Raw genomic sequence first — 18,420 nt, 5'->3', positions numbered from 1 at the left:
ATATCCTCCACATCTTCACCAATTTTGCTATGGTCGGTCTTTTAAATTTTAACCATTTTGATAGATATGTAGTAATAACTCACTGTGATTTTGCTTGACCTTTCCTCATGACTAATCAAGTTGAACATCTTTTCATCTGCTTTTTTACCATCTATATATCTTATTTGGTGAAGCATCTGTTTAAATCTTTTTTATTCCACATTTTGAATTTGGTTATTTCACTTCTTTGCATATTTTGGAATTGAGTATCTTGTCAGACGTGTGCTTTGAAAATAATTTTCCCAGTCTGTGGCTAATCTTCTCACTCTCTTATCTACAATTTTCGAAGAGCAGACGATTTTAATGATAATGAAGTTCAATTTATTTATCTGTTATTTTGTGGATCATGACTTTGATTACATGTCTAAGAAATCTGTGCCTAATTCAAGATTGCAACAATTTACCCCTGTGGTTTCTTTTGAAAGCTTTTTTTTTTAATTGTTTTAATTCTACATTTAAATTTACAACCCATTTGAGTTCATGTGAGTGTCTGATCCAGCCATCTTTGCCTGGCTTTCCCTTCTCTGCGCCACTATCTGGAAACTTTCTCAAGACAATACGCTGAGGCAATTGTAGGACTCACCTCATCTGTTTCTCATATTTCACGACTCACTGCCCTTTGAATCTGATATCTAGTGTCCCAAAACTCATTGCTTTACATACTTTGCCTGTTTTCTTTAGTTATTTCAGGTAAAAATATAACTCTGATACCTGTTACTCCATATCAGGTAGAAATATAAAAAATGATGGCGTTATGCACTTCTGTTATCTGTGAGAAAAGCTATTATATGAAGAGGCTTCTTTCTGAACTTTGTTCCCAAACAGAAGATAGTTAACTATCCATGAGTTATTGGGAGGTGAAAGGGGGAGAAAAGAGTGAAAAAAAGAAAGTGTAGGGGGGCTCTTCTCAATTTCAAACTCAAAAGGTGTGCTTGCATATTTCTTTACGTTGAGTGCTCTGTGGATATACTCAACTCTAATTCAATTATACCATAATGCTACATAGCACCACATTCATTCATCTGCATGTTTCCTTGCATGAGATCTCTTGACGTGGGTGTTTTTGGGGTTTTTTTTTGTTTTTTGTGTTTTTTTTCGCATGGAAAGATAAGTCTGACTCTCCATCAGGGTTTACTTTACACATAAGAACGACAGGTACACAAAATTAGGGTGAGAATTCAGGAGCTAGAAAATAGATCCTTGATCACATTGAACTGTTGCAAATATATTTAACATTAGATATAAACCAGTTCCTTCAACAGAGATAACATTATGTTTAATATTCGAGCGCAATAAAAAGGTGAGGTTGTCTTCGATTCCCCCTCCTCTGACGCGTATGCATTTCAGCTTTTCTCCCAGGACCTGGCCGTGATTCAGGGGTCTGCAGGAAACAAACCAACAAAAAGGGTGCAGTGACGCAGGGGGAGGAGAAGATGAAGAAAAGGATATTTAAGGTGAAAAAGAAAGATTCGCCTCTTCTACAACTTTGTGAAACCCTGTAACTACAACATTCAGAGTTCCACTTCCCTGATTTTTTTTTTAAAGCTTATCCCAGTAGAAATGCATCATGTTAGAAAATGTCAAGCTTAGATTTGTGATGTCCTTACCGTGAACTGATATAAGCATAAGGGAACAGAGTTACTGAAGAAAACAAAGAATTCCGTAAAGACTTTGAAAATTTTTCAATCCTACCAGCATTTATGGTTTAGAACTCCAAATTGCCTCATAGGAAGTTTCCATTTCTCAGAATAATGAAGCAGAAACAAGTTTGGCTTTAGGCAAGTCCAGGGAAATCAAATCCACCCACCAGCCAGATCTTCAGATGCACAACACACAGCAAATTTTATGCCTGGCAGCTGATGTGCCTTAACGTGCCTTGTGGGAGCTATTCTCCAACTCTCAGGTAGAAAACTATCATTATAGAAGAGTGGAGATAGCTGGGGTTAATCTCCTACAAGTAAAACTGGTAATTACTTTCGTAAACACGTAGAGGGGGGTATCTTTACAGTAGTAGGAGAAGAAATAGTTCAGTTACAAGGTGGACTTGTTTTCTTAAAGAAACCAGCTCGGTGTGCTACCCTGGGGGTGGGGGCTAGTACAATGAGGAGGATGTATGCATGAAATAATTTCATCACCTGTCCTGTTCAATGTGATAGCTGTTAACGATACTAAAATTCAAGTCACTGCTCAGTAGTACCAGCCACATTTCAAGTCTCAACAGCTACATATGACCAGTGGCTACCAGACTGAATAATGCAGATAGGGAATATTTACGTCAACCCAGAAAGTTCTATTGGACAGTGCTGCTCTAGAGGATGACAAAGCTTTTATAATATGCCAAGGTTCCAGTACCTAATTTTTCCATAAAGAACAATTAAAAAAAGATTTTTTTCCCTCCCAATCTTATTGAAAATGTATGCCTTCAAATTTGAGATTGTAAAGTCTCAAAAGAGGAAAAGAGTCTCCATTTTCTTAATGAACCAAAGTGAACTCAGCTAACTGAAGTAACCAAGTGCACAGCTCATAAGTAATATTTTGGTGGTGCACATTGAATACCCCTACTAAGGACACAAATTATAAGTGGGGAATCATACAAAGGGCAATTCCCTAAGTTACAGTAACTAGTGTAGGGTAAATATTCTTAGTACAAACTGTCATACATACTCTGGTTCGAATTTTAAGATAAAGTGGCTTGGATTTGAGAACCAAAGGAAAAAAATAAAACTAACAAAGCAAAGTCTAATTAATAGAATAAATTGATTATAGTTACAATTTAGAAAGCATTATGGCTGAACAGAATCAAAGGGTGAAGTGAATAAAACCAAGAACCAAGGCTTTGAATTTAAGCCCATTTTACCCACTAAAGCAAGTCACCAAACTTCACAAAACCTTGGTATACAATACTTGCCTTCCAGATTGGTTGTGATTATTATATGAAACTAATTAATACAAGGATTCTAGCCCTGTTCCTGTCACAGAGTGAGGATTCAATAAATGGTTCCCATCACTACTAATATAAAAATAAGCCTGAGAAACTACTAAAAACCTGCTCATCATAATTATAAATGTATTTGCTGTCATTAAGAGTTTAGTTCAAGCCCAAATTTTAATGTCTTCACCCTTACATCTTAAAACATTTATTATAGGCACGATACCTATCAGAGAGAATTATGGTTGAATGTTAGTTTTAACCGTCTGAGTTCCTGTAGGTACCTACTGTATTTCACAATGATGCTACCCCAAATCAATTTTGCATGGAAAAAAAATGTATCACTGAAGTCCATTTCATTCATGTGTTCTTTATTGCAAAATAACAAAATGATATGAGCCTTTTTCAGTTATGACCTTCTTAAGAAATTCTTTTACTCCATTGAATGCCCAGGTTGAATTAAGAAAGCCTAATTTTTTCCTGCATAAGGACTTCTCTTTAAATAGCACTGATTACACTCACTCTCAGGCTAGGATTGTGACTCATCTTATGTTATATGGTTGTGCTTTTTGTTAATTTCTTGTTTCTTAAAAGATCATAAATGTTAATTGTATACATGTTATAGCTACATATGTTTAGTTATATATATATAGTTATACATATAACAATTTTCAATGATATCCAATTTTGAGGGTGTATTTTTACAAGTAACTTTGCCTTATTTGTCTAATTTTCAAAAAAACGTTAGGGCTACAGGGATCTCAAAAGAAGGTATTGTAAATTATAAAGCTGCATATTCTTAAATAGACTATACTTTTAGTATAAGACTGCTGACTTTATTAAATATATAAAGAGTAATTTTGAGAAAGTCATGGATTATCTTAAAGAAAATATCTCATGCAATTCCTCCTATTTTTCAGAAAGTGAGATTTGGGTTAAAGGCAAAGATTTATTCACTTATGAACTATTGCCTCCAAAAAATCTAAGGTTATCTTTAAAAAGCTTTTGGATTTGTGAAATATCCCATTCTCTATTGTGTTACAGGAAAAAAGGGCATTATTAAAAATTAACAATGATGAAGATAGTGTAACTATTTGTTAATTATTAAAATAATCAAAAACTAAAGCAAGTGGTGTTTCAGTTGGCTTTTGCTGCGTAACAAACTACCCCAAAATTTAGTAGCTGCTGACAATGATCTATCATTTCTCACATTTCTGATGGTTATCCAGGCAGGAAGGTCCAAGGTGACCCCTGTCACATGCCTGGCAGTTGGCACAGGTGCCAGATGGAACACCCCAGTTATCCTTCACCTGGTTGGGACCAGCTTCCTTGCATGGAGGTCTCAGGGTAGTGGTCAAAGTGGGTGAGGATGAACCTGCAACTGGAAGTCTGGATGTCACACAGTGTCTCTTCCATCACATTCTGCTGATCAAAGGAAGTCACAAGTCCAGCCCAGATGGAAGGGTCTGGAGAACTAAAATCTACCTCAAGATGGAATAGCTATATCATATCGCAAAGGATACACAGAGATGTGGGGGGAGCATGTGGCCATTAAACAAAGTCATGCTGAGTCTTCATTTTATTCATCTTTGCATTATTTTCCAGACAAAACCATATGACAGCATGATAAGACATTGTTCACATCTGCCTGACTTTAACAACCTAAATATTAACAGTGAATTTTGCAGAAATATTTGGGGGCTTCTTCAGTGTTTCCAAAGGCCTTTCTTACTCTTTTGCTATTCAAATCATTATCTTTTGAAGTTTGGAATATATTTACATTTAATTTGCTTTGCATATTAGATGTTGACAACATCTTAAACTCAATAATGAACTAACCTACAAATGAACTGCAGAGAGAAGGGGGTTGGGGGTAGTTCTATGCTAGTGTTAAGCAGGAATAGTTGAGAGGGGCCGGATTTTATCACTATTCAATTGCTTTGTTATGAAGTATTCTGTGTCCCTACAAAGTCTTGCAGTTGCAGAACTGGAATCATATTTAGCTGGTAAGGAACCTCTCTCATCTAAATTAAAACACATTTTTACTCCTTATTTTGTATACAACACTGTATTAGATTCCTATACTAATACACCAGTCAGGGTCTAATCAGGATCGCTGAACCACTCTATGAATTTCAGAGGGTGTTTAGTACAGAATTTTCTTACCTGGGTATTGGAAGGGCTGTGGGACCAGAAGGGAAAGTTTTCCAAAGACAAATAACTGCAGGAAAATGCTACAGCCTCTGAACTAGAGAAGAAAAGGGGTCAATAATAACAGCCAGGGTCCACAGCACAGTGCCCCTGGGGGTCCACAGATGGAGCTAAGCTGCCTGAGCAGGCACCCAGATCCCTGCCCTCCCAGGTACCTGGAGCCCTGTCTTCCCAGCACTCACATTTTGGCCACCTCCACCATCCCTTGCACCAATCCTTCTCTTCTCAGAAAGCCCTAGAAGAGTAGGTTCACACCTCTTTTTCCCTCCCACTAGCCCGACCTGAGGAGGTTATGGGCTTCTGAGAAATGTTTTTCTGTCTCAAACCACACGGGCAGAATACTGAGAGGCAAGGATGGGGCTCAGACCAAATGAATAGGACCTGGGGCGTGTCTTCAAAGGACTTGCTTTTTGTTAATAGAAATAAGTATTTTGAAAAGAAATTGAAGCTGGGTTTAATTTGAATTGCCTCAAAAAGTGTTGTTTTTCTTTTCAAACACCTCAACAGAGCCATTTAAGCCTTTTCCCCACTTAAGGATAGTCAAAAAGACTAAGCATATTTCCCAGTTATCACACCAATTTATCCCATTAGGCATTAAGTGAGCACTAATTGACTTCCCTGCATTCCCTTACTTTTAAGAGCATTTACTTGAAGCAACAGGATAGGGGGTCGCTTCAGTGGCAGGATCTGCTAGATTCCGCTGAGACTGCACATTATAGAAGCAGAATGCATTTGTGGTACAGCTATCTTCCCTGTAAGGAAAACACTAGATTGTTTGACATTCGCCTTCTCTTTCTCAAATTGCTTCTAAAAGCATTGTTCTGTCCAGAATGACGGAAATCCTCCAGGTCACTGGATCAGGGCTGGAAACCACCACGGGATTTAGACAGCAGAAGTGACCTTGAGTCCAGGCTTGGCGGTGACCTTGGGAACTTTATCTGTAAAATAAGAAGATTTAAATAGATGGTCTCAAATCCTTCTTTCAGCTCTGATAAGGTAATATGTTATGAAGATGCTTGAGTCAAAGTGCTTAGAAGAATGCATTACAAATTTGTCTTCAGTTCATCCTAAATACTTAAAACGTCAGTACTATTCTCTGCGATTTGGTTTATCTATTTTCTTATTTCGTTATTTTCTAACAGAGGCTCGAAAAATATTAGGGGAGACAAAATCGGAATGAATTAGACATACGTTTTTTAGAGAACTGTGGGGCTAAACAGTTGCTAGGAATGAACGTCTTCTGTAATTTTAGAAATGTTATGCAGAGGTATCCTAAGGAACTTCTATTTTCTAGTCCCCCATTCTTTGGCACACGTTGGTATGGTGGAAACATGTTGGCTTTAAGCCCCACAGACTGACTTCAGTCTCTGCATCTTCATGTTTACATGACCTTGGACCAATAAAATAGCCTTTCTGATCTTTACTTTTGTTTTTATCAGATACATGGAAAGGCAATAATCATAAGCTTTAGGTCACAATACCCTATCACCAGTCCATGCATGGCACGCTTCAATTTCATATATTTTCCTTTTTTTTTTTTTTTTTGATTTGGGAAAAAATGCATATAAGATACTGAATATAATGAAAATCTATAAACTAGCCCTAGTTTTGCTTGTTTCTGATGTTTTAAAAAGGGCCATGCTGCATTTTTCACTCTACATTATGTTACCAAGATTAATCTGTGTTGTCCAATTGCTCTGGTAGTGTAGTACATTCATTTTCATAGCTGTCTATTGTGTGAATATACTACAATTTATTGAAAGTTAATTAGGTTGTCTCTGGATTTTAAACATTCCAAACATTGCTGCTATGAATTGCCTTCTTTATGTCTCCTTGTGCAAGGTGTAAAATTCCTACTAGAAATATAACGATGGATGCAATTGCTGAGTGTATATATGGTCAAATTTACAAGCTACTGCAGGGCAAGTTTCCAACATGGTTGTGCTAATTTAAATCGCGGCCAGTAACGAAGAATAAATTCCATTGATCCACCTCCTCTCAAAGGCTGAATATTTTCTCTCATTTTGCTTTTTTTTGTTCTGCATAGTAGGTCATTCTGAATGTTTCTGATTACTAGTCATTTTACACTTTTATTCAAATGTTTATGGAACACAAATGCCTCCTCTTAGAGGAAGTTCATGCCTTTACCCACAATTTTACTGGAACCATCTCCGGACTTTCCACATTATTCTTTGTTCAATTTATACACCCCACACTCAATATCTTAATCACCATGGTTTTTAACATCTTGACCTCTAAATAGACCAAGTTTCCCCTCATTATCCAACCTCCTGTTCAGACATACTATGGTTTTTAGGACCATTGAATTTCTGTATAAGTTTTACAATCAGCTTTTCAAGTTCCATGGAAAATTCTGTCAGGTTTTTATTTGAGTTGTATTGTTCATAAATCAATTTAGGGAGAATTGACACCCTCACAAAATAAATGTTCCCATCAGAAGCCTGGGACAAATCTCCATTCATTAAAGCTTTATTCTAATATATTTCAGCAAAGTTTTAAGAATGTCAATGTGTGCATTTGCAAAACTTTCATTAGATCTATTTCTAGGTCCATTATAGTTTTGTTTTTTTTTAACTTTTTTATTGTATAGTATAACATGTATACAAAGCAAGATGTAAAAAAGTAATAGTTTTCTATGCACTCTTCAACAAGTAGTTACAGGAGAGCTCTCAGAATTTGTCCTGGCTACCATACAATCCTCTCAGTCTTCTCTTTCTAGCTGCTCCACAATATAGGAGGCTAGAAGGCTTAAATTTTTTTTATCACCACAATCGATGTTTTTTCTTTCTTTTTTTTTGTGAAAAAATAACATATATTCAGAAAAGCAATAAATTTCAAAGCACAGTACCACTTAGTTGTAGAACATATTTCAGAGTTTGACATGGATTACAATTCCACAATATTAGGTTTTTACATCTAGCTGTGCTAAGATATTAGAGACTAAAAGAGAGATTAATTTAATGATTCAGCAACCATATTATTTGTTAAATCCTATCTTCTCTGTATAACTCCACCATCACCTTTGATCTCCCCATCCCTCTCTTTAGGGGTGTTTGGGCTATGGCCATTTTAAATTTTTCATGTTGGAAAGGGCTGTCACTAATATGGGGTAGGCAGATGGAACTATCTGATGTTCTGGAGAGGCTGGGCCCTCTAGGTTTCAGGACTTCTCTGGTCCAGGGACCCATCTGGAGGTTGTAGATTTCTTGGAATTTACAGTAGTACATGGAACCCTTGTGGAATCTTATGTATTGCCCTAGGTGTTCTTTAGGATTGGCTGGAATGGTCCTGGTTGGGGTTTGGGAGGTTATGATAGGTAGCAATATCTAATTGAAGCTTGCATAAGAGCAACCTCCAGAGTAGCCTCTCATCTCTATTTGAACTCTCTCTGCCACTGACACTTTATTAGTTACACTTCTTTTCCCCTTTTGGTCAGGATGGAATTGTTGATCACACGGTGCCAGGGCCATTCTCATCCCTGGGAGTCATTTCCCATGCCACCAGGGAGACTTTCACCCCTGGATGTCATGTTACATGTAGGGGGGAGGGCAATGATTTCACTTGCAAGGTTGGGCTTAGAGAGTAAGGCCACATATGAGCAACAAAAGAGGTCCTCCAGAATTCACTCTTAGGCATACCTACCTAGGTAGGCTAAGCTTCTCTGATACCTACATAAGCTTCACCAGAGTAAGTATCAAGATCAAGGGCATGACCTATTGATTTGGGTGTCCCTAAAGTTTGACACAGTATCAGTGGTAGGTCCATTATAGTTTTAAGTTCATATGTGTGTATGTGCATATATTTTTCAATTGTTTGGTCATGGAATATAGAATTACTGTTCACTTTTTTTTATTTATCCTATATCCAGACTCATTGCTAAGTTCTCTTATATGAACCATTATCTCTCCCTCTATAAAATATCTACTGCACATTATTGTTACAGAGATGCAAGGTAGGAAACTTATTGACCACACATATTTTAACTGGTATGTTCTAAATATTGCTTCCCATCACCTTCCTTTGTTAGGAGGACAGTAAATAAAAGAGAGGAACAGACAGAGGAACAAGGCAATAGAGGATGAATTCTAAGCTAATTTTGTTTCCCCAGTGCTTTTCTTTTGTGTTATGTCTTTGTGTTTTTGACTGTGTAACAATTATGCTCTATTAGACTAGTAAAGTGGAAAGTAGATTGCTGCATAACATTTATTTTAAATACAGAGAAAATGAAAGTCAAATTTGAGAACCAAAGTTACTCTATAATGGCTTCATTATTGTTCAATGATATATATAAAATACCACCTAATAGGAATGTTTAGGTGTATTTCTTTTAAGAAATAAAAGATACATTATTTTATACTTTCTTTACTATATCTCTATTATATTTAGTAAAAATTAAATTTTGTGGTATCTCTTAGGTTCTTAAGACTTCTTTCCTTTCTTCTTTGCTTACTGCTTAAAATTTTGCCTACCTGCCTATCTTCTTTCCTTCCTTCCCTCTTTATTTTCTCTCTTTCTTCCTCTCTTTTTGTCTTCAATGATGAATCTAAGATTCTGAGTCCTGAATCAAGCTCAATCAATAATGTATAGATGGTTTTAGACACCGACTCAGAGCACTAATCAGTCATTTGCTTTTACTCTATGGGCTTAAACAGAAATTTATGGTGATGCCACCTTGGATGTGTGTATTCACATTTCACTATCTGATATATATAAATATATTATATTCAAACTTTAATATCAGTTTGTGATAGAGATATTTCATAACCTAATATTAAAGAGGTTTTGAGATTTTAAATGTTGCACATTTTATTAAAATTCAATGTCCTGAAATACTGCTTATCACTTATTATATTTTATAAGTCACAATTTAGGAAGCTTTCTCAACATATATATGCATGAAGACTAGGCTTGATATTTTTTTATCTATAGATATCTAGATATTTCTGTATCTAGAGTGAAAGAACACTTCTAATGTAGTATATAAATGACCCTCATTAAGAACTCTGCTTTAACAGACTTGAAACCAATCATGCATCTAAAAGTGTTGATAAAGTGCATGAAAGTCAAATCTTCACATCAGACAAACTAGAGATGTTTGTTTACTTCAAATTTGATATATATATATGTATAGTCAATTGAAGCAACCTAATGGTGACTTATTGAAAAATCCAACATATGAAATTTATTTTTCACATATTAAGTCTTTTTTATCCTAATCCATTTTCAATTCCTGCCCTCAAATAAGAGCTATTTCTGGGAGGGAAATAAATGCAATTATTCTTGGCTAAAATTCCACACAGCAAGTAAAATAAAAATACATTGTGAAATATCATCAGACTACATTTGATAACAATTATTCAACTGTTTAAAAATAAAAGTGAAAACAGAAAACCATCTTCATATGCAAAAGTTGTCTTTTCCTTCCACTCCATTAGAGTTAATGACTAAAAATCATCCCTATCCATGGACAACAAAAGACAACTCTTTATTATATAAAAGCATCTATTTATAAAATCTAACATATATATATGCATGTATGTATTTTTGTACCATTGGCAAATTTTTAAATTCATATTCTTTCCCTTCCTTTGCATTCTCCTAGATTAGCAAAATGTAAAGTAAATAATCACATTACATAAAGCTGGGGAAAGCAAAAAATACATATTCAAGAACGAAAGTCATAATGTGATCACGTCTTGGTTTGCCAGGACTGCTGGTACAAAGCACCACTGACTAATTGGCTTAAACAACAGGGACTTGTTGTCTGACACTTTTGGGACTAGAAGTCCAAAATCAAGGTGTCAGTAGGGTCACGTTTTCTCTGAAGTCTGTGGCATTCTGGAGGTGGCTCTGAAGCAAACTGTAACTTATAATGAATCTAAAACTCTTAGAAGAAGTGTCTCTTTCTACCACTGTGTCTAAATTTCCTCTACTTTCAAGGACCCCAGTCCTATGAGATTAAGACCCAACCTGACTCACTTTGGCCCCATCTTAATAGGTACTTTGAAGGTCCTATTTACAAATGCAGAGTTCCGGTGCCATAAAGCCTTTGGACTGGGTGTGCTCGGGCTTCGTGAGGAACATGTTTCAATCCAAAATAGATGGCGTCATCATTTTAAAAGATACTTTGTATATAAAAAAAAAAACTACACTAAATTATGCTGTTTTCCAAACATGACATATGAAAAGAAATGTTGATTTAGAACAGACTGTTGGATATAGGCGATGACCAAATGGTTATAATTTTCAAATGAATGAAAACAAAGTTTGTTGCCATAGATAAAGCAAATTATTGAGATTTAGATTCTCATTAGGGCATAATTAAAGTATTTGCTTTATTTCCTACACTAACAACAGTAAGAATGGAGTGTTTGGTGTCCCTTACGCACCCCTGCAAGAGAGAAGACCTTCGTGACTAATTGTACCTAATAGCAACTTCGATGTGCACAGACTCTAACCTGGAAGGAAAGAGCCTAAGAAAATCTTTTCCTCAATTATCTTTACATAATAATTTGATAAATATTTATTCAAGATTTATTAATCAAAATTATTCATTCTCAAATATAATTCCAATATAAGCAAGAATCTCTAAAACATAATTTTAGTCGATTGCCTCAGGGGTTTGATTTTCTTTTCATTTAGGGTATTTAACAAGTACTAGTTATTCATTTTGGGGGAATTTGTAGTGATAATCATAGATCTGATCTAAGTTGGATTAAATTATCTTTAAAGTCTCATTCACATTCAGTGTTCTGGCTTTTATGAATAGAGGTTTATCTTTACAAATATATATGTTCTTGACTGTTTTTGAAAAAAAAGAATGATAAATGGTCTTGAAGGAAATAATATTGGTTTATCTGGAGCAAATTAAGATGAAATTCATTTATTTCACATTACTCCCAGTTTCATCTGATCTTACTTTAACTTAAAATTAACTCAGTCTATTTGGGTATGTGGTGCTTAATTAAATAGATGTAATTATCTAAGTCACGTGCAAATGTAAGATTTGGCCAAAACCCACCCATGAATCTCTTCAAAGATACCTGACCTTTTCGGGTAATTTTTCCATGCAGAGTTCCAGTTCACATAAAGCCCGCCTCCAAAAGCATTATCCGACATTACACACACCAATTTTAAGTATTATGGAGTCTCTTCAGAGCCAATGTTTTCACTGCTAAATTTTAAGAGCATATCATTGCAGCATAGCCATTTAGGAATGTTGTGTCTCATATTTAATTTCCTCGAAAAATTAGAAAAATGCATCTTTCACAGTTGGACTCTTTCGAATGATTGTTAAAATTCACTAGATTAAAAAAGAACTTACTAAAAGTGAAATTCCACTAAAAGGTTTACAATGAATAACAGCAATCTCCTATTTCAACCATCTCCTTTATTTATTACCTATGTGAACAAGGACAAGTCGTTTAAAATCTATTGAAAACGGAGATGTTTGAAAGTCCCTACCTCACAGGGTTGTTGAGAAAATTAAATGAATAAGCATGTGTAAAATAACATGAACTATGCCTGGAACATAGTAAATGCAAAATAAATGTTAACTATTGTAATTATTAGCCCCAACCTTTCCGGTTGTGACTCTCAAAACACGCGACTTGAATTCTTCCCCTTGCATTTACCTACATATTTTTTTAACAACTTGCAATTACAACTGCTATTTCTAGATATATTATTTTCAAAAAAATTTGCCTTTTACTTCCATACATAAGTTTTATGCACCCCTCCAGCTCCCCATGCTGCTCAAACTACACATATAATAAGTTATTTCATGTTTCTTTTTCTTAAGTCAAGAATCATGGCTGTTTAACATTACATCAGTTAGGAATTTCAGACACAAGTACTAGTAAAGCCAACAACGGTGATGTGACCCAGCAGAGATTCTATTTCTATATAATAACAGGTGTGGAGGTAGATGGCTGAAGTACTTCCCTGCTGCCCTCAGGATTTTGCCTTTTATTCTTACAGTTGTCATCTCACATTGTCTGATGGCTAACTCAGCTTCAGGCAATAAAACCAACTTTAAAAGCTGGAAGGAGGGGGCAAACCAGGGTGGCAAAATCTTTCATCTCCTGTGGACAGTTCTTATTAGGCAGAAAATAACTTTCTGAGAAGTTACCCATACAATTTCTACTGTTTCTCGTGGACCAACATTGAATTCTATGGTGGTTCCTTTCTCCCAAGAACTGGGATGGTGAGACTCTTACACAAAGGAATGGCATTGCCTTAATTGCATTAGACCAGAGGGTCCAAACTTTCTCTGTTCATGGCTCTGTTGGCATCTCCGTAATTATTTTCATGGTGCCCCTAGGCAAAAGAAATACCCAATAATCCCCTTTTCTAAATAGTTGGGTCCAAACCATGTAATGAATTATACATTTATATCCTTAACAACGTAATGCCTCTTTGAATGAATCATGGACCTAAATTGTTTAAAAAACAAAAACATTCTTAATCACAGCTACTTCCTCATAGATGTGGGCTTCTTGTGCACTGAATAACTTCTCAAATTGTAGAAGCAGATCAGACTCCAACACCTTCATGATTTTTCCTGCGGTGTTTGCTTTATATCACACCAACCACAGAGACTGCTGCTTCACAAAGATACGACAGCCATGAAATGATGACAGCGTGAACTAATGAGGAACCCAGGGACTACCTTGAGCTCGCTCCAGAGATGAAACCTCCCATCACCTGCAAGCTGTAGGATCACCTGTGTGTGCAGAAGAAGGATTCCTTGGGCACAATCCCTCTCAAAAGAATTTCAGCCAATTTTTCTTTGTGCGACTCAGTACTTCACTCCCAAACCCAGGAGTACTGGAAGCTCCTGAGTACTGACCTTACGAGGGTTTCTCTGGGGCTAATGGTATGGCTGCTCATCTCCATAAGGGTCTGAGTTCAGAGCTCCTCTGCTTTCTAAATTGGCTCCCATTCTTCAGTCGCCTTCTGATTCCCTATAAAGCTGCTGCTGGGGAAGTCCACACACATTTAGCAGTCATCTCTCAGCCATCACCTGTCTCCTGCCTTTCTCTCTGCTGTCTGCAGATGTTTCTATTCTGCAGCTTAGAGGAGATATTAGGTCTAATGAAAAGGCCTGACCATACCTTAAACCCAGAATCCAGGAACAAGCAGGCTCCAGAGGCTTAACGGGATAGGGAATCTCAGCGGGAGGGCCCCATCCTTCTCGGGTGTGTAAATACTCCATTCTGAAAAAGCATAGGGTCTCTTATCTCTGGCATGAAGTGGGGCATGTAGAGCTGCCATCCACCGACCAGAACAGCTGGCCTCCCAGGGAGGCTGGCCATGATGGGATGTCTTTCCCTGCTCTTTGGGACCCTTTGTGCTATCTAAGTAAGAAAGTAGTCATTGACGAAATTTTTTGTTGTGCCCAAGCCCATGTTCCCCCAATGTACTGTACAGCAATTTGCTCTACAGCTATTGCTCTATTTAATCAATGGTGGAGTCTTAGAACTCTTTTCTTTTGCTGTGTAGATTAATTCTTATAGAAATTCCATTCCTCTCACTGTTATGGAGTTTGGCAAAGAAGATAAATCAGGGTGGTCAATGCAACATTTTCAGCTGGAAGTCCATGGCAGGGTCTCAAAATGACTCAATTTGACAAAGTGAAATATGAAAGTAGGGAACCCCAAGTGTTACTTATATGAAGGGTGTGATTTTAGATAACATATGGTTATCCATATTCTATACCAAATACTATGTGAGATGGCATATTTTGGACCTCACAAAACTTCCTTTGAGGCCCAGACATGACATATCTCAAGCTATTCTAATGCTCACCTGGCACCATCCATCCCCAAAGCAAGGCTGCCCTAACTGAAGCAGGCATACTCTTAATGATAAATCAGCCCCCTCCTATTCCAACACTCATTCATTCTTTCACAGTGACTTAGTCTCAACATGGGTGTAGAATACAAATAAGTTTTACTCTAACTATTAATTCTAGGTGACTGGCAGAAACCAATAGAATTTGAATTTGAGATTTATCAATGCCCCCCTCCATTTCAATGAGCTTTTTTTTTTAGCATGAGCAGGCACCGGGAACCAAACCTGGGTCTCCGGCATGGCAGGCAAGAGTTCTGCCACTGAGCCACCATCGTACCACCCTTCAATGAGCTTTTTGGATCACAAAAACAGTCCTTTTAAAATACCTTTATATGCTCGCTTTGGCAGCACATATACTAAAATTGGAACGATACAGAGAAGATTAGCATGGCCCCTGCATAAGGATGACACACAAATTTGTGAAGCATTCCATATTTTTAGAAAAAAAAATACCTTTACACTTCTTTATTTACTTAATCCCTTCCTGGATAGAATATTTGAAGATAAAAGTATTTTCTTATTTCATAATGATATGATATACATTTATGGAGAAGAGCATGATATATTTCCATCTTTAGTTGTAGATCAAATGCTACCAAATTTGAAGTATATGCAGCATTCCTCCTATTTAGCAGCCTGAGAGACTATGTAATTGTTTCCTTGAAGGGTTTGATTCCCAAAATATTCATATTATTAAACTTGTAACCAGGTTTCGCCACTGAGCCAGGACTAAAGGCTGGTAGTTACAACTTAATTTTAGAAAAAGTTTGCAGAAACAAACAGTTGTTTATTTTATATCTTTACACAGGATCTATGTTAAGTTCAGAGTTTATAAAGGAATAAAATACTTCATATATAACTGTTTATTTATATCCAAGAGAAGGTTATGCTCCTGCTAGCCATTAGGTGATATGGATTTACCTTTGCACTTGATCATCAGCATTCAGGAAATTAACTTTCCTGTATTATAACCAACTTCAAAAGTATTGTATCATTAGCATAAAATGAGAAGTTGTTTTCAGATATGAGGAGGCAGGAGAAAATATAGATTTTAATTTTATTGGAGAACTCAGTCATTGGATCTGAATCTTAAAGCTCCTTTTAAAATTATTTTTTTTCCTCTAAAGATAGAAGTTAATGTTAAGAGATCAATTTCTGGATTAGGTAGATTTCAGAAAGCCATGTTTGGATATTTATAAGAACTCAAAACACATACGCACACACACACAGAGTTGATTTGCAAAATTTTCCAGTAAAAGTAGGACCACCAGATATGAAAACATTGGTACATTATTGAGATGCCTCATATTCCTGTGGTACCTTTCAATTTCAGGAGATGCATATTACCTCTTGAGTTATTTTATTTCTATGCATGTAGCACTTTCCACACTGATTCACCTCCTGCTTGAGCTGTAAATTTTTTAGAAGCATAAGCCATGATTTTACTTAGTATATAAAACTGCAACATCTGCACATTACTAAAACTGTAGTAAACTCAAGAAATATATGCAAAATATTTTTCAAAATAAGAGGTACTGGCATAAGCAAAAGTAACAGATGCTGTCCACTACAAGCAATGAGGAAATGTAGTGCAAAGATTGTGCCAACTCCTAGGGATTCTCAAGGACTTGGGTTAGAAAATGTATAGACTCCAAGGCATCCTTGAGGAGCAAGAGATAGGACACAGTTGTCCCCATGTGTGCCAGTTTGAAGTTTTTAGTTTCCCCAGAAAATCCAAATCCTTTTTCCTGATCTAATCTTGTGGGGACAGCCATGTTTTTTAATCCTGATTCAATATTGTAGGGTAGAAACTTTGATTGGATTGTTCCATGGAGATGTGACACACCCAGCTGTGGTGAGACCTTTTGATTAGAGTATCTCCATAGATATGTGATGTGCCCAATTGTGGGTGTGATCTTTTCATTAGATGGAGGTGTGACTCTGGGTCTTGATTAGTTTACTGGAGCCCTTTTAAAGGGGAACATTTTGGAGAAAGTGCAGAGCCCAGCAGACATCACTAAATGCCTTCCCGTGAGATGCTAAGCAAACCAAAACCCGGAGCTGGGTTCTGGAGGAGCTAAGTGAAGGCCCACAGATGCTTAGAGAAGAAACCACTGGCCTCAGAAGCTGGAAGCAATGGAACCAGCAACAAGGACCAGCATATGCCAGCCACGTGCCTCCACATATGACAGAGATTGGCCTTTCTTTAGCCAAGGTACCTTTCTCTGGATGCCTTAGTTTGGCCATTTTATGGCCTTGCAACTTGTAACTTAATAAATTCTCTTTTTACAAGCTGTTCCATTTCTGGTATATTGCATTCCAGCAGCTTTAACAAACCAATACACCATGTCTTTGCCTCACCAGTGTCAGGCCTGAATGGGAGCAAGTAATGGGCCAAATCTGTCCATACACCAGTTGTCAGGGAGCCAAGGAGGGAGGTTGTAGCCCCTCTGGCTTCCATGTTGGTAGGTAGCCCTCTGCTTCTCACCAGTCAACCCACTGGGAATGCCCCAAATCAGAATATGGGAAAATTTTGAGTAGAAAAAAAATTTCAAAATTTGACTGACCAACAACCTCAAACAAACTTTATCCAATATTACATTTCAAATATGGAATGTTCCTGTGAATGTAATGCAACCATTTCTTACAAATAAAATTGTGTGTATCCATGCTCCAATATCTCATCAGTCCAGCATCGTTGGCTCATGTTTGCATCTCCTGTTGAATCAAAATGCCCCATCTCCATTTTTCCATCCTGAGAATGCTGTTTTAGTGCACAAGGTAATTAAAATTTTCCATAAAGGATATCATATATTTTAGGTTTCCTTTCTATTCTACAAATGTTTATAGACGTCTAGATGTCTTAGTTTATCTGTGTTTAAACTACCTCCAATTTTTTAAAAAATCCCTAAACTTCAGCATTTTATGTGGGAAGTAGTAATCCAGTGATTCACATCTTCCATTAAATTGCTGCTGCTAAATATCAGTCTCCTAGTAAAACCTGTTTTTACTATTCCTTTTCAAATAAGAAACTGCACACTTCCAATTTTCTTTACATTGCCTTTTGAATAGTTGTACCTCGACAGTAAAAGTAAACATAGGTCTCTATAAATTTAGTTACAAAAGAGTGGATCATAAGGTAATACTAAATAGGCACTATACTCTTGCATTATCCTTAAATTGGGATTAGCTTTAATGGAACAAGAGTGAACTTATTTATGGAAGAATGGGCTCCATTTCACTTATTCCTTATTATACCTTCAGTACTGTTCCAATCTTTGAAGCCATGAATTCATAGTCCCTCAACATTTAGAAAATAGTGACTTGGACAGGAAAACACTAAAAAAAGATATATATATATATAT

General features: G+C 36.6%; 1 long non-coding RNA gene and 1 other non-coding gene across 5 annotated transcripts in view; one reads left to right on the top strand and one right to left on the bottom strand.

Annotated features, from left to right (window-relative positions):
- Positions 1-1,320: 1,320 nt before the first annotated feature.
- The window catches only part of LOC143660370 (uncharacterized), a 270,434-nt gene continuing 253,334 nt past the window's right edge, over positions 1,321-18,420 (bottom strand). For 3 of the 4 annotated variants that reach the window (XR_013163986.1, XR_013163989.1, XR_013163988.1), the window contains one exon: positions 4,324-6,117. This is a non-coding gene — a long non-coding RNA (uncharacterized LOC143660370). Of the gene's footprint in view, positions 1,421-4,323; positions 6,118-18,420 lie in introns of those variants that run through there. The other variant, XR_013163987.1, reaches the window with a different exon arrangement.
- LOC143660497 (U6 spliceosomal RNA) lies at positions 15,388-15,494 on the top strand. Its single transcript, XR_013164093.1, has one exon. It is a non-coding gene; the product is annotated as a U6 spliceosomal RNA (small nuclear RNA).

This window comes from Tamandua tetradactyla, chromosome 16 (genome assembly GCF_023851605.1).
Source record: "Tamandua tetradactyla isolate mTamTet1 chromosome 16, mTamTet1.pri, whole genome shotgun sequence".
Taxonomy (NCBI): Eukaryota; Metazoa; Chordata; class Mammalia; order Pilosa; family Myrmecophagidae; genus Tamandua; species Tamandua tetradactyla.
This window is presented reverse-complemented; position numbering and strand designations above follow the sequence as displayed.